Source organism: Triticum urartu, chromosome 6 (genome assembly GCF_003073215.2).
Source record: "Triticum urartu cultivar G1812 chromosome 6, Tu2.1, whole genome shotgun sequence".
Classification (NCBI taxonomy): domain Eukaryota; kingdom Viridiplantae; phylum Streptophyta; class Magnoliopsida; order Poales; family Poaceae; genus Triticum; species Triticum urartu.
The window spans coordinates 61,223,610-61,236,892 of NC_053027.1; positions in this window are offsets into that span (position 1 = coordinate 61,223,610).

Consider the following 13,283-nt stretch of genomic DNA (forward strand, 5'->3'; position numbering starts at 1 on the left):
TATTCATGTACCAACATGGAACAAACTTCAACTTCACCTGCAACTAGCAACGCTATAAGAGGGGCTGAGCAAAAGCGATAACATAGCCAAACAACGGTTTGCTAGGAAGATGGGTTAGAGGCTTGACATGGCAATATGGGAGGCATGACAATAGCAAGTGGTAGGTAGCGCGGCATAACAATAGAGCGAACAACTATCAAGCAAAGATATAAGTGATTTCGAGGGTATGGTCATCTTGCCTGAGATCCCGCAAGGAAGAAGAACGAGTCCATGAAGAAGACAAACGGACGTAGTCGAACGGATCCTCACAAGTGCAACGTTATCGGAACTACCCAGAAGCAACACCGGAAAGAAGCAAACAACATAGTAAACAACCATCATATGAACATGGCATGATGCACAACCAAGGATGATGCATGCCCGGTTTAAATATGCATGGCATGGCAAAGTGCACAAACAATACTACAAATTAAGTGGAGCTCAATATGCAACGAGTTGCATATTGACGAAACATCACATTCAAGTTATTTAGTTTGGTCTCGGTTAGGTACCCAACAATATTAAATGTTGTTAAGCATGGCAAGAGATGAAGCAAAAGTAAACTACACAATCTAAGCAATTTAAATGGGTCCGGAAACATCAAACAACAATTCGGGTAAATCTCCGTATGCATTTTGCAATTTAATGCAAACAACAATTTTAACATTCTTGAAGTTGTTATCATCATGTGGATGACATGTGCAAGTTTATGCATTTTTTATTAAAAGTTGACATGAGCATATTATGGAGCATTTGTCATCGTGGTGGAAACAAAAGGGGCGCCACGGCAACGATAACGAAAACGGTGCCACAGCAATGTTCCGGTTCCGGCAACTCGATTGAGATACCGATGCAAAAGAAGATGTGACGGGAGCGTGTCATGCGATGAACGGTGGGGTGCTTCCGGATACCGGGTTCCCACATGTCGATGACAAGGCAACGAGGAACTCGCAAAGAACAACTCGGACACGGTGCAACCACGACCATCTCATACATCACATGCATTCGTTCACGGGCGGTCGTCTCGGGGTTATACCTTCGAAGCGAGCGTTTCCGGACGGTTCAGGTTCAATGTTAGCGGAAGTAGTGGTTTCGGTTCGGAGGGGGACTTGACGAATCCGAGTCCTTCGGGGTTCGACGGTAGTGGTTCATGTTCTTAGACGCACAAGTCTCCGTAGATGTTCAGGGTCACGCGAGGAACTTGACGTCCACAGAGTCTTCGCGGTTCGATGGTACTTGATGTCCAAGTGGTCTCTGGGGGTACTTGGCATTTGTGCTACCCGGGTGTTCGGCGCCTGAAGTTGTACATGGTCCACGAGTCGTCGATCGTTCGGGGTCCGACTTGCGGGTCTTGCCGACATGAAGGGGTACTTGGCGTTTTCGTAGAGGTACTCTTGATCTTTGCGACGGTAGTCGTTCCCGTTTGTTCGGAGAGGTGCTTGATGACTCTGAGCCCTTTGCAGTCGACGGTAGTTGAACTTGACGCTTGCGATGCACATATCTTTGTCGACGGTAGTGGTACACTAGTCGGAGAGGGACTTGGCGAAAAACCCCGAAGGCGCTGCTCGTTCGTTGACAGGCGAAAACAGCGGCAGCAATAGGGCAGAAGGAAGATGAGGTCAGCCTGCGGCACCGGAACGTGGCGGAGCTGCTGGAGCTCGTCAGCGAGCAGTTGCAGGGGAGGCATGGCGGCGCATGGTGGTGGCTATGAGCTCATGCACAGGGGGGAGGAGAGGGCAGCCTGGTGGTCCACCAAATGGAGCAGGGGAGGTCGATGCTGTCAACGGGAAGAGCAGCAGCAGGACGAAGGGGACGGCATCGGCCTTGGCGTGGAGCAAGGGAGGCGGAGGCGATGGGGCTAGGCGGGCCGGAGCAGAGTCAGGAGGAGGAGAAGGGGCGCGACGCTAGTGGGAGAAGGAGGCGGGACTCAGCACGCCGGCGGCTGCAGGGAGCGGGCGGTGTCCATGGCGCTCGGGAAGGCGCAGGGAGGAGAGGGTCAGGCGCGAGGAGGATGAGAGGAGAGGTCGTGGGGATCGGGCAGAGGGGAGAGGTCGAGGGATCTCTCGATCCCTCTGGCGGCGCTAGGAGGGACCGAGGGCGATCGGCTAGGGTTGAGGGTTTAGGTGGGCTGGCTTCTGCTGGGCCTCGTGGCCTGCTGGGCTAGAACAGCGAGACCCAAGGCACTGCTGTGAGGCCCTATCTCCTTTTCTTTCTTTTGTGAAGATTTGGAATACCCAGGTTCAGAAAAAGGAAAAGGCCAGAAAATTTGAAAAGGAATAAGAGGGATATAAACATACCCTTGTGCTCCTGGATTTATCCATTATTTGAAAAAATGCCTTGGCAATTTTTAGAGGCTGCAAATTTTATACAAGTTTGAAAATAACTGAAACTCGAATAAATTCTTAGCCCAACCAAAACACTTCCAAAAGACCTGCAAATTGGAGGAGGTGGTCTTGGCATTATTTAGGATTTATAGGGAAAAGTTGAACATTTTCCGAAACAGGAAATATGTCACAAGAAGAAAAAAAAATGAACAAAGAAGAAAGGAGAAGTGTCCACAAATGTTGAGACTTTTGGAGGAGCCTCAATAAATGGAGAGAGAAATGTTGGCAAAGCTTGGGGAACAAACTTGAGATAGAATAGGTGTAGCGACCCGATCTCAGATGGTCAAGTCTCTGTGCTTAAGTGTCATCCCTGGATCGGTATGCTGACACACACAGTACTCGAGGATTTATAACAGAGGGAAATCAAATGTATAAAGTAACGTAAACACTATTACCTCAATCCAAATAGCGGAAGTAACAACAAGGTTGTGGATTCCCATCGACACCAACGGCAAAGTTGAGTATAGAAATCGTAACCCTAACGTATCACTTACTCGTCGTAAGATAATCCTGCAACATGAGACGTTGCAGCCACAAAGGGTCAGTACATTGAATGTACTGGCAAATTCACACCATAGGATAATAATGAATAATAGCTATCACTACATGCATATTTGGCTGGTGGAAAGCTCTACGGTTAAAGTTTCGCGAAAAGCCAATTTTTCCCTACATCAAAGGAATATAATTTATCTAAATACAAAGTTGGTTGAAAAATATTGAGAAGGTTCCTCCAACTCAATCCCAAATTAACATCAATAACCCAACAAATTATTTAAGTAACGTGATGAGATCAATACGATAATCCAAGTACCAGATGCTCAAGATGTCCATAACCGGGGACACGGCTAACCATGATTAGTTTGTACACTCTGCAGAGATTTGCGCACTTTTCCCCACAAGACTCGATCTCCTCCGTTGGATTTCTCGCACTACATGGTATTTGAGAAACGGATGACCGAGACACAGTCTTTCAGAAGCATTAACTCTCTACTCCGGATAGACTATACCACCTACAACCCACTACCTGCTAGTCTATCTCTTCACGAGTTTCACGCAACTTACTAAACTATGCTAGAGCCCATAATAGCTTGTGGCTGCACATGGAAGTTTCTAGCATGAAAAATCTTATGACCCCTTTGAGCCTGGGTGGCATTCCATAGGGTGATCACACGAGTCCTCCGGGATCCCCTTGGGCAAGCACTGGGTTCTCCAGGTGCCCGGGCAAACCACCGGGTACTCCAGGATGCCCCAACCATTCCACCCAGATGTGTGTTTAAGTATCCACCTTAAGTTAACCATTAATTACGAACTCTCACATCTGTCATGAATACTCTCAACCAAATCCACGTCTACGAGCATAGCATAGCAGTATAAGCATAATGTATAAGTAACTCCCAGGGTTTGATACAGGACAATAGGTTCCTACCTCATCAACTACTTCCCAATACCCACATGTTATCAAGTCCTACTCATGCAATGTTTGAGGGTGAAACTAATGCATAAAAACTGGGTAATGAAAAGTATGATCAAAGTGTGAACTTGCCTTGTACTGTTGATGAAGATGATTCACACTCATAACTCTTGATAGTTCTACTCGTCACACTCCGTTCAATCTATCGTGAGCAAGCAATAGTAACCGCACATCAGCAATCACTCAAAAGATTGGGAAGAACGAAGAAGATAGTTCAGAAAATATCAAAACCAAGCAAATAACTCTTGCAACATAAAACAACTTCTAACAGTACCAAAATTATGTGAATTTGGCCTTATCAGAAAGTTTAGGTCAAGAGCTTCGATTTGTTAAAAGAATCAACTCAAACGAAGTTATAAAGCTCAAGTTATGATCAAATGAAGATTCAAATTCAAATCTGTTTGAAAACAAATTTTAAATTTTCAAAAACATGTTTAAGTTGTTTTACTGGATAGAGGGGATCATAATGAAGAAGTGGGCGTTGGATTCATCTAATTTGGATGAACGAGTTAAAAGTTATGGCTATTTGAAAAATCAGGGCCAAGGTGTTTTACGAAAAAAATAGATACGGTAAGGTCTAATGTATAAATACATAGACTAATTGATAATCTAATTATTCTATCGTATTAGTCCAGAAATAATAAACTACGGAAGTTTAAAAAGAAAAGAAAAACAAAGAAAGTACCTTTATAAGGCAAAGAAAAGTCAACTTCGGAGAGAGGAGACAACTTTCAGAAGTCGCGCCGGAGAGGAGAAAAATATTTTTCTTAAATGAATCTAGTCAAACCAAAATATTGATTTAACCCAAATCGGATGATTTTTGGAAGCTCTATGGGTCTATATTTATAGGTGGAAAAGAGGTTTAAGGGTCAAAGGCTAGACAATGTGGGACTAAACATAGACGAAAAATATACGAAACAGAGAAGAAAAAAGCTAATGCCTCGCACGGGCCTAAAGGCCTCGGCCAGCCGCGCGCATACATGCGTTGCAGTTTTTTTTTTGAAGTCTATTTCTAAAGTTTGTTTATAAAAAACTAAAAATTGGCGAAAATAAAATAAAAAAGACAAAAGAAAACAATAGAAAAACGGGACGGTCTTCTGCTATGCTACGCATGTGGGCCGCGGTTAGTTCCAGGCGCACGCGTAGTTTGTTTTCTTTAATAGAAATAGAAAAGGAAAAACAGAATAACAAAAATAAATGTAAAATTATATATAGGCATATTATATATCAAAATTTTCAGAAAAAGATTATGAACATGAATATGATTCGTGAGTAGTTACGTTTGTTCCTGAGAACATGGGAGAAGTCTTGCTATAAGTAGTCATGTGAATTTGGTATTCGTTCGATATTTTGATGAGATGTATGTTGTCTCTCCTCTAGTGATGTCATGTGAACGTCGACTACATGACACTTCACCATTGTTTGGGCCTAGAGGAAGGCATTGGGAAGTAATAAGTAGATGATGGATTGCTAGAGTGACAGAAAATTAAACCCTAGTTTATGCGTTGCTTCGTAAGGGGCTGATTTGGATCCATATGTTTCATGCTATGGTTAGGTTTACCTTAATACTTCTTTTGTAGTTGCGGATGCTTACAAGAGGGGTTAATCATAAGTGAGATGCTTGTCCAAGGAAGGGCAGTACCCAAGCACCGGTCCACCCACATATCAAGTTATCAAAGTATCGAACGCGAATCATATGAACGTGATGAAAACTAGCTTGACGATAATTCCCATGTGTCCTTGGGAGCGCTTTCCTTTATATAAGAGTTTATTCAGGCTTGTCCTTTGCTACAAAAAGGATTGGGCCACCTTGTTGCACCTTGTTTACTTTTGTTACTTCTTACCCGTTACAAATTACCTTATCACAAAACTATCCGTTACCGATAATTTCAGTGCTTGCAGAGAATACCTTACTGAAAACTGCTTATCATTTCCTTCTGCTCCTCATTGGATTCGACACTCTTACTTATTGAAAGGACTACGATAGATCCCCTATACTTGTGGGTCATCAAGACTCTTTTCTGATGCCGTTGCCGGGGACGTGAAGCGCCTTTGGTAAGGAAAAATTTATATAGTGTGCTGAAATTTACTGTCACTTGTTACTATGGAACATAATCCTTTGAGGGGCTTTTTCGGGGTATCTTCACCCCGACCAGTAGAGCAAAGAGTTTCTCCTCAACCTACTGAAAATGTTTACTTTGAAATTCCTTTGGGTATGATAGAGAAACTGCTAGCTAATCCTTTTACAGGAGATGGAACATTGCATCCCGATTTGCACCTAATCTATGTGGATGAAGTTTGTGGATTATTTAAGCTTGTAGGTATGCCCGAGGATGTTATCAAGAAGAAGGTCCTCCCTTTATCTTTGAAGGGAAAGGCATTGACATGGTTTAGGCTATGTGATGATATGGGATCATGGAACTATAACCGATTGAAATTGGAATTTCATCATAAGTTTTATCCTATGCATCTTGTTCATCGTGATCATAATTATATATATAATTTTTGGCCTCGCAAAGGAGAAAGCATTGCTCAAGCTTGGGGGAGGCTTAAGTCAATGTTATATTCATGCCCCAATCATGAGCTCTCAAGAGAAATTATTATTCAAAAATTTATGCTCGGCTTTCTCTCGATAATCGCTCCATGCTCGATACTTCTTGTACTGGTTCTTTTATGATGAAGACTATTGAATTCAAATGGGATTTATTGGAAAGAATTAAACGCAACTCTGAAGATTGGGATCTCGACGAAGGTAAGGAGTCAGGTATGATACCTAAGTTTGATTGTGCTAAACCTTTTATGGATACCAATGCTTTCCGTGAATTTAGCACTAAATATGGACTTGACTCTGAGATAGTAGCTTCTTTCTGTGAATCATTTGCTAGTCATGTTGATCTCCCTAAGGAGAAGTGGTTTAAATATAATCCTCCCATTGAAGTAAAAGTAGTTGCACCTATTAAAGTTGAAGAAAAGACTATCACTTATAATGATTCAGTTGTTCCTACTGCTTATATTGAGAAACCACCTTTCCCTGTTAGAATAAAGGATCATGCTAAAGCTTCAACTGTGGTTCGTAAGAGTGATACTAGAACACCTACACCCTCTAAACAAATTAAAGTTGAACCTAGTGTTGCTATGGTTAAAGATCTCTTGGCTGATAATATTGATGGGCATGCTATTTACTTCTGTGATGAAGCTGCTAGAATTGCTAGACCTGACACTAAAAATAAACATAGACCTATTGTAGGCATGCCAGTTATTTCTCTTAAAATAGGAGATCATTGCTATCATGGCTTATGTGATATGGGTGCTAGTGCAAGTGCAATACCTCATTCCTATATAAAAAAATTATGCATGATATTGCACCTGCTGAGATAGAGGAAATTGATGTTACAATTAAGCTTGCCAATTGAGACACTATTTCACCAGTTGGGATTGTTAGAGATGTTGAAGTCTTGTGTGGGAAAGTTAAATATCCTGCTGATTTTCTTGTTCTTGGTTCCCCACAAGATAACTTTTGTCCCATTATATTTGGTAGACCCTTCTTGAATACTGTTAATGCTAGGATAGATTGCAAAAAGGATGTTGTTACTATTGGTTTGGGGGATACATCTCATGAGTTTAATTTTGCTAAATTTCGTAGACAACCCCATGATAAAGAATTGCCTAGTAAAGATGAAATTATTTGTCTTGCTTCTATTGTCGTGCCTCCTAATGATCCTTTAGAACAATATTTGCTTGACCATGAAAATGATATGTTTATGAATGGAAGAAGGGAAATAGATGAAGTATTCTTTAAACAGGGACATATTTTGAAACACAACTTGCCTGTTGAAATCCTAGGGGATCCTCCTCCACCCAAGGGTGATCCCGTGTTTGAGCTTAAACCTTTACCTGATACTCTTAAATATGCTTATCTTGATGAGAAATAGATATATCTTGTTATTATTAGTGCCAACCTTTCAGAGCATGAAGAAAAGAAATTATTGAAAACTCTGAAGAAGCACCGTGCTGCTATTGGATATACTCTTGATGATCTTAAGGGCATTAGTCCCACTCTTTGCCAGCACAAAATAAAATTGGAGAAAGACGCGAAACCGGTTGTTGATCACCAACGACGGTTAAATCCTAAGATGAAAGAAGTGGTAAGAAAAGAAATACTAAAGTTTCTGGAGGCAGGTATAATTTATCCCATTGTTGATAGTCAGTGGGTAAGTCCTGTCCATTGTGTCCCTAAGAAGGGAGGTATCACTGTTGTTCCTAATGATAAAGATGAATTGATTTCACAAAGAATTGTTACAGGTTATAGAATGGTAATTGATTTCCGCAAATTAAATAAAGCTACTAAAAAGGATCATTACCCGTTACCTTTTATTGATCAAATGCTAGAAAGATTATCCAAACATACACATTTTTGCTTTCTAGATGGTTATTCTGGTTTCTCTCAAATACCTGTGTCAAAAGAGGATCAAGAAAAGACAACTTTTACTTGCCCTTTCGGTACCTTTGCTTATAGATGTATGCCTTTTGGTTTATGCAATGCATCTGCTAACTTTCAAAGATGTATGACTTCTATATTCTCTGACTTTTGTGAAAAGATTGTTGAGGTTTTCATGGATGATTTCTCCGTTTATGGAACTTCTTTTGATGATTGATTAAGCAACCTTGATCGAGTTTTGCAGAGATGTGAAGAAACTAATCTGAATTGGGAGAAGTGCCACTTTATGGTTAATGAAGGTATTGTCTTGGGGCATAAAATTTCTGAAAGAGGTATTGAAGTTGATAACGCTAAAGTTGATGCTATTGAAAAGATGTCGTGTCCTAAGGACATTAAAGGTATAAGAAGTTTCCTTGGTCATGCTGGTTTTTGTAGGAGGTTCATTAAGAACTTCTCTAAAATTTCTAGGCCTCTGACTAATATCTTACAAAAAGATGTTCCATTTGTCTTTGATGATGATTGTGTAGAAGCATTTGAAATACTTAAGAAAGCCTTGATTTCTGCACCTATTGTTCAGCCACCTGATTGGAATTTACCCTTTGAAATTATGTGTGATGCTAGTGATTATGCTGTAGGGGCTGTTCTAGGACAAAGAGTTGATAAGAAATTAAATGTTATCCAATATGCTAGTAAGACTCTGGACAGTGCCCAGAGAAATTATGCTACTACTGAAAAGGAATTTTTAGCAGTTGTGTTTGCTTGTGATAAGTTCAGACCTTATATTGTTGATTCTAAAGTAACTGTTCACACTGATCATGCTGCTATTAAATATCTTATGGAAAAGAAAGATGCTAAACTTAGACTTATTAGATGGGTTCTCTTGCTACAAGAATTTGATTTGCATATTATTGATAGAAAGGGAGTGGAGAACCCCGTTGCAGACAACTTATCTAGGTTAGAGAATATTCTTGATGACCCACTACCTATTGATGATAGCTTTCCTGATGAACAATTAGATATCATAAATGCTTCTCGTACTACTCCATGGTATGCTGATTATGCTAATTACATTGTTGCTAAATTTAAACCACCTAGTTTCACATACCAACAAAAGAAAAAGTTTTTCTATGATTTTACTTCTGGGACGACCCACACCTTTATAAAGAAGGATTAGATGGTGTTATTAGACGTTGTGTACCTGAGTATGAACAGGAACAGATCCTACGCAAATGTCACTCCGAGGCTTATGGAGGAAACCATACTGGAGATAGAACTGGACATAAGGTATTGCAATCCAGTTTTTATTGGCCTACTCTCTTCAAAGATGCCCGTAAGTTTGTCTTGTCTTGTGATGAATGCCAAAGAATTGGAATTATTAGCAGACGTCAAGAAATGCCTATGAATTATTCACTTGTTATTGAACCATTTCATGTTTGGGGCTTTGATTATATGGAACCGTTTCCTTCCTCTAATGGGTATACACATATTTTAGTTGATGTTGATTATGTTACTAAGTGGGTAGAAGCTATTCCAACTAGTAGTGCTGATCATAACACCTCTATTAAGATGCTTAAAGAAGTTATTTTTCCGAGGTTTGGAGTCCCTAGATACTTAATGACTGATGGTGGTTCACATTTTATTCATGGTGCTTTTCGTAAGATGCTTGCTAAGTATGATGTTAATCATAGAATTGCATCTCCATATCATCCACAGTCTAGCGGTCAAGTAGAACTGAGTAATAGAGAGCTTAAATTAATTTTGCAAAAGACTGTTAATAGATCTAGAAAGAATTGGTCCAAGAAACTTGATGATGCATTATGGGCTTATAGAACTGCATATAAAAATCCTATGGGTATGTCTCCATATAAAATGGTTTATGGAAAAGCTTGTCACTTACCTCTCGAACTAGAACATAAGGCACATCGGTCCATTAAAGAGCTCAATTATGATTTCAAACTTGCCGGTGAAAAGAGGCTTTTTGACATTAACTCACTTGATGAATGGAGATCCCATGCTTATGAGAATGCCAAACTGTTTAAGGAAAAAGTTAAAATATGACATGACAAAAGGATGCAAAAATGTGAGTTTAATGTAGGTGATTATGTATTGTTATACAACTCTCGTTTAAGACTTTTCGCAGGCAAACTCCTCTCAAAATGGGAAGGTCCTTACATTATCGAGGAGGTCTATTGTTCCGGTGCCATAAAAATCAACAACTTCGAAGGCACAAATCCGAGGGTGGTGAACGGTCAAAGAATCAAACATTGTATCTCAGGTAATCCTATAAATGTTGAAACTAATGTTATCGAAACTATAACCCTGGAGGAATACATAAAGGACACTTTCCAGAATGTTTCAGACTCCGAAAAGGAATAGGTATGAGGTACGGTAAGTAAACCGACTCCAAAACAGTTCTAATAGTAATTTTTCTCCATTTTGGAATATTTAAGAAAATAGGAAAATAAGAAGCAGTCCGGGAAGGACACAAGGCTTCCACGAGGGTGGAGGGCGTGCCCTACCCCCTGGGCGCCCCCTGCCTCGTGGGCACCTCGTGTGCTCTCTGGACTCCGTTTTCTTGTGCGGTACTTCTTTTGGTCGGTAAAAATTCATTATATAATCTCCCAAAGGTTTTGACCGCCGTATCACGCAATTGTATCCTGTTTTTGTTTCGAGCTGTTTTCTGCCAGGGTTGTCAAGGCCAGGCATCATGTCGTCTCCTTCCTTCGACAATGAGGGCAACAATGCTTGGCTAATGAAGATAGAGCTTAAGAGAGAGGAACCCGGGGAGATCAACGAGATGATGGGATCAAGAAGGCCATGGGAGATCAAGTTCGACAGTAGAAGACTAAGAAATCCTTCAACCTCATCACAATCTCCTTACCCCAATGGAGATTGAAGCTTTCAAGATGATTGAGTTAGCTCGCATTCAAAACAAGTATCTCACAAGTGAAAATATTTTGTTGAAGGAGCATATCATCGCACTCAAGGGCATCATCCGCAAATTGGAGGATCTCCTACGCCTGATGTGCGACTATCCATCATCGCCATCATCTTCTTCACGAACAAAGAAGAACTGAGTATCTGGTATGGGCACCCCCTTGGCAACTACCAAGCTTGGGGGACATGCCCCGGTATCGTATCACCATCACACATTTTTATATTTACCGTTTTTCTTAGTTCGATCCGTTTGGTAATATCTTGATCTAGTAGAATAAAGTTTTAGTATGATCTAGTTCTGGGTTTTGCTTCATGATCCTTCTTTGTAATCAAGTCCGTGAGCTACATATAATAAAGATTAGTGTTGAGTCAAGGGCTTTGCCATCTTGCTATGATCTTGAGGGAATATAAAAATAAAAGAGAAGAGAAAGAATAAAAGGAATTAAAGAGATCATATGGATCTTATGGAGAGTAGTGACTTCACATATGAAGAGTATGATGAATAAAAGTTGTTGAAAGTTGACAAACATAGTTTTGGTCATCGTTGCAATTAATAGGAAGTAATAAAGAAAGAGAGGTCTTCACATATAAATATACTATTTTGGACATCTTTTATGATTGTGAGCACTCATTAAAATATGACATGCTAAAGAGTTGATGTTGGACAAGGAAGACAACGTAATGGGTTATGTTTTCTTATACCCGAAATAAATTATATTGTCATGGACCATCCAACATGTTGAGCTTGCCTTTCCCTCTCATGTTAGCAAATTCTTTGCACCAAGTAGAGATACTACTTGTGCTTCCAAATATCCTTAAACCCAGTTTTGCCATGAGAGTCCAACATATCTACCTATGGATTGAGTAAGATCCTTCAAGTAAGTTGTCATTGTTGCAAGCAATAAAAATTGCTCTCTAAATATGTATGATTTATTAGTGTGGAGAAAATAAGCTTTATACGATCTTGTGATGTGGAAGAAATAAAAGTGACGGACTGCATAATAAAGGTCCATATCACAAGTGGCAATATAAAGTGACGTTCTTTTGCATTAAGATTTCGTGCATCCAACCATAAAAGCACATGACAACCTCTGCTTCCCTATGAGAAGGGCCTATCTTTTATTCTTGTCTTATACTTCATACAAGAGTCATGGTGATTTTCACCTTTCCTTTTTACATTTTATCATTTTGCAAGCACAATGCGTTGGAAAGATCCTGATATATATAGCCAATTGGATGTGAGTTTTCATGAACTATTATTGTTGACATTACCCTTGAGGTTAAAGGTTGGGAGGCAAAACTATAAGCCCCTATCTTTCTCTGTGTCCGATTAAAACTTCATACCCATAAATACTGCGTGAGTGTTAGCAATTGTGAAAGACTAAATGATAGTTGAGTATGTGGACTTGCTGAAAAGCTCTTATATTGACTCTTTCCGATGTTATGATAAATTGCAATTACTTTAATGACTGAGATTATAGTTTGTTAGTTTTCAATGAAGTTTATGATTCATACTTGAAATTGTGAGTGAATTGTTACTTTAGCATAAGAGATCATATGACAATATATATATATATATATGTTGTTGTTCTAAGAATGATCATGATGCCCTCATGTCCATATTTTATTTTACCGACACCTCTATCTCTAAACATGTGGACATATTTTTCGATATCGGTTTCCGCTTGAGGACAAGCGAGGTCTAAGCTTGGGGGAGTTGATACGTCCATTTTGCATCATGCTTTTATATCGATATTTATTGCATTATGGGCTGTTATTACACATTATGTCACAATACTTATGCCTATTCTCTCTTATTTTATAAGGTTTACATGAAGAGGGGGAATGCCGGCAGCTGGAATTCTGGGCTGGAAAAGGAGCAAATATTAGAGACCTATTCTGCACAACTCCAAAAGTCCTGAAACTTCACTGGAGAATGTTTCAGAATATATAAAAAATAGGGACAATTGCATTTTTACCCCTAGTTGGTTCCTACCCACGGGTTTTGCCCTTA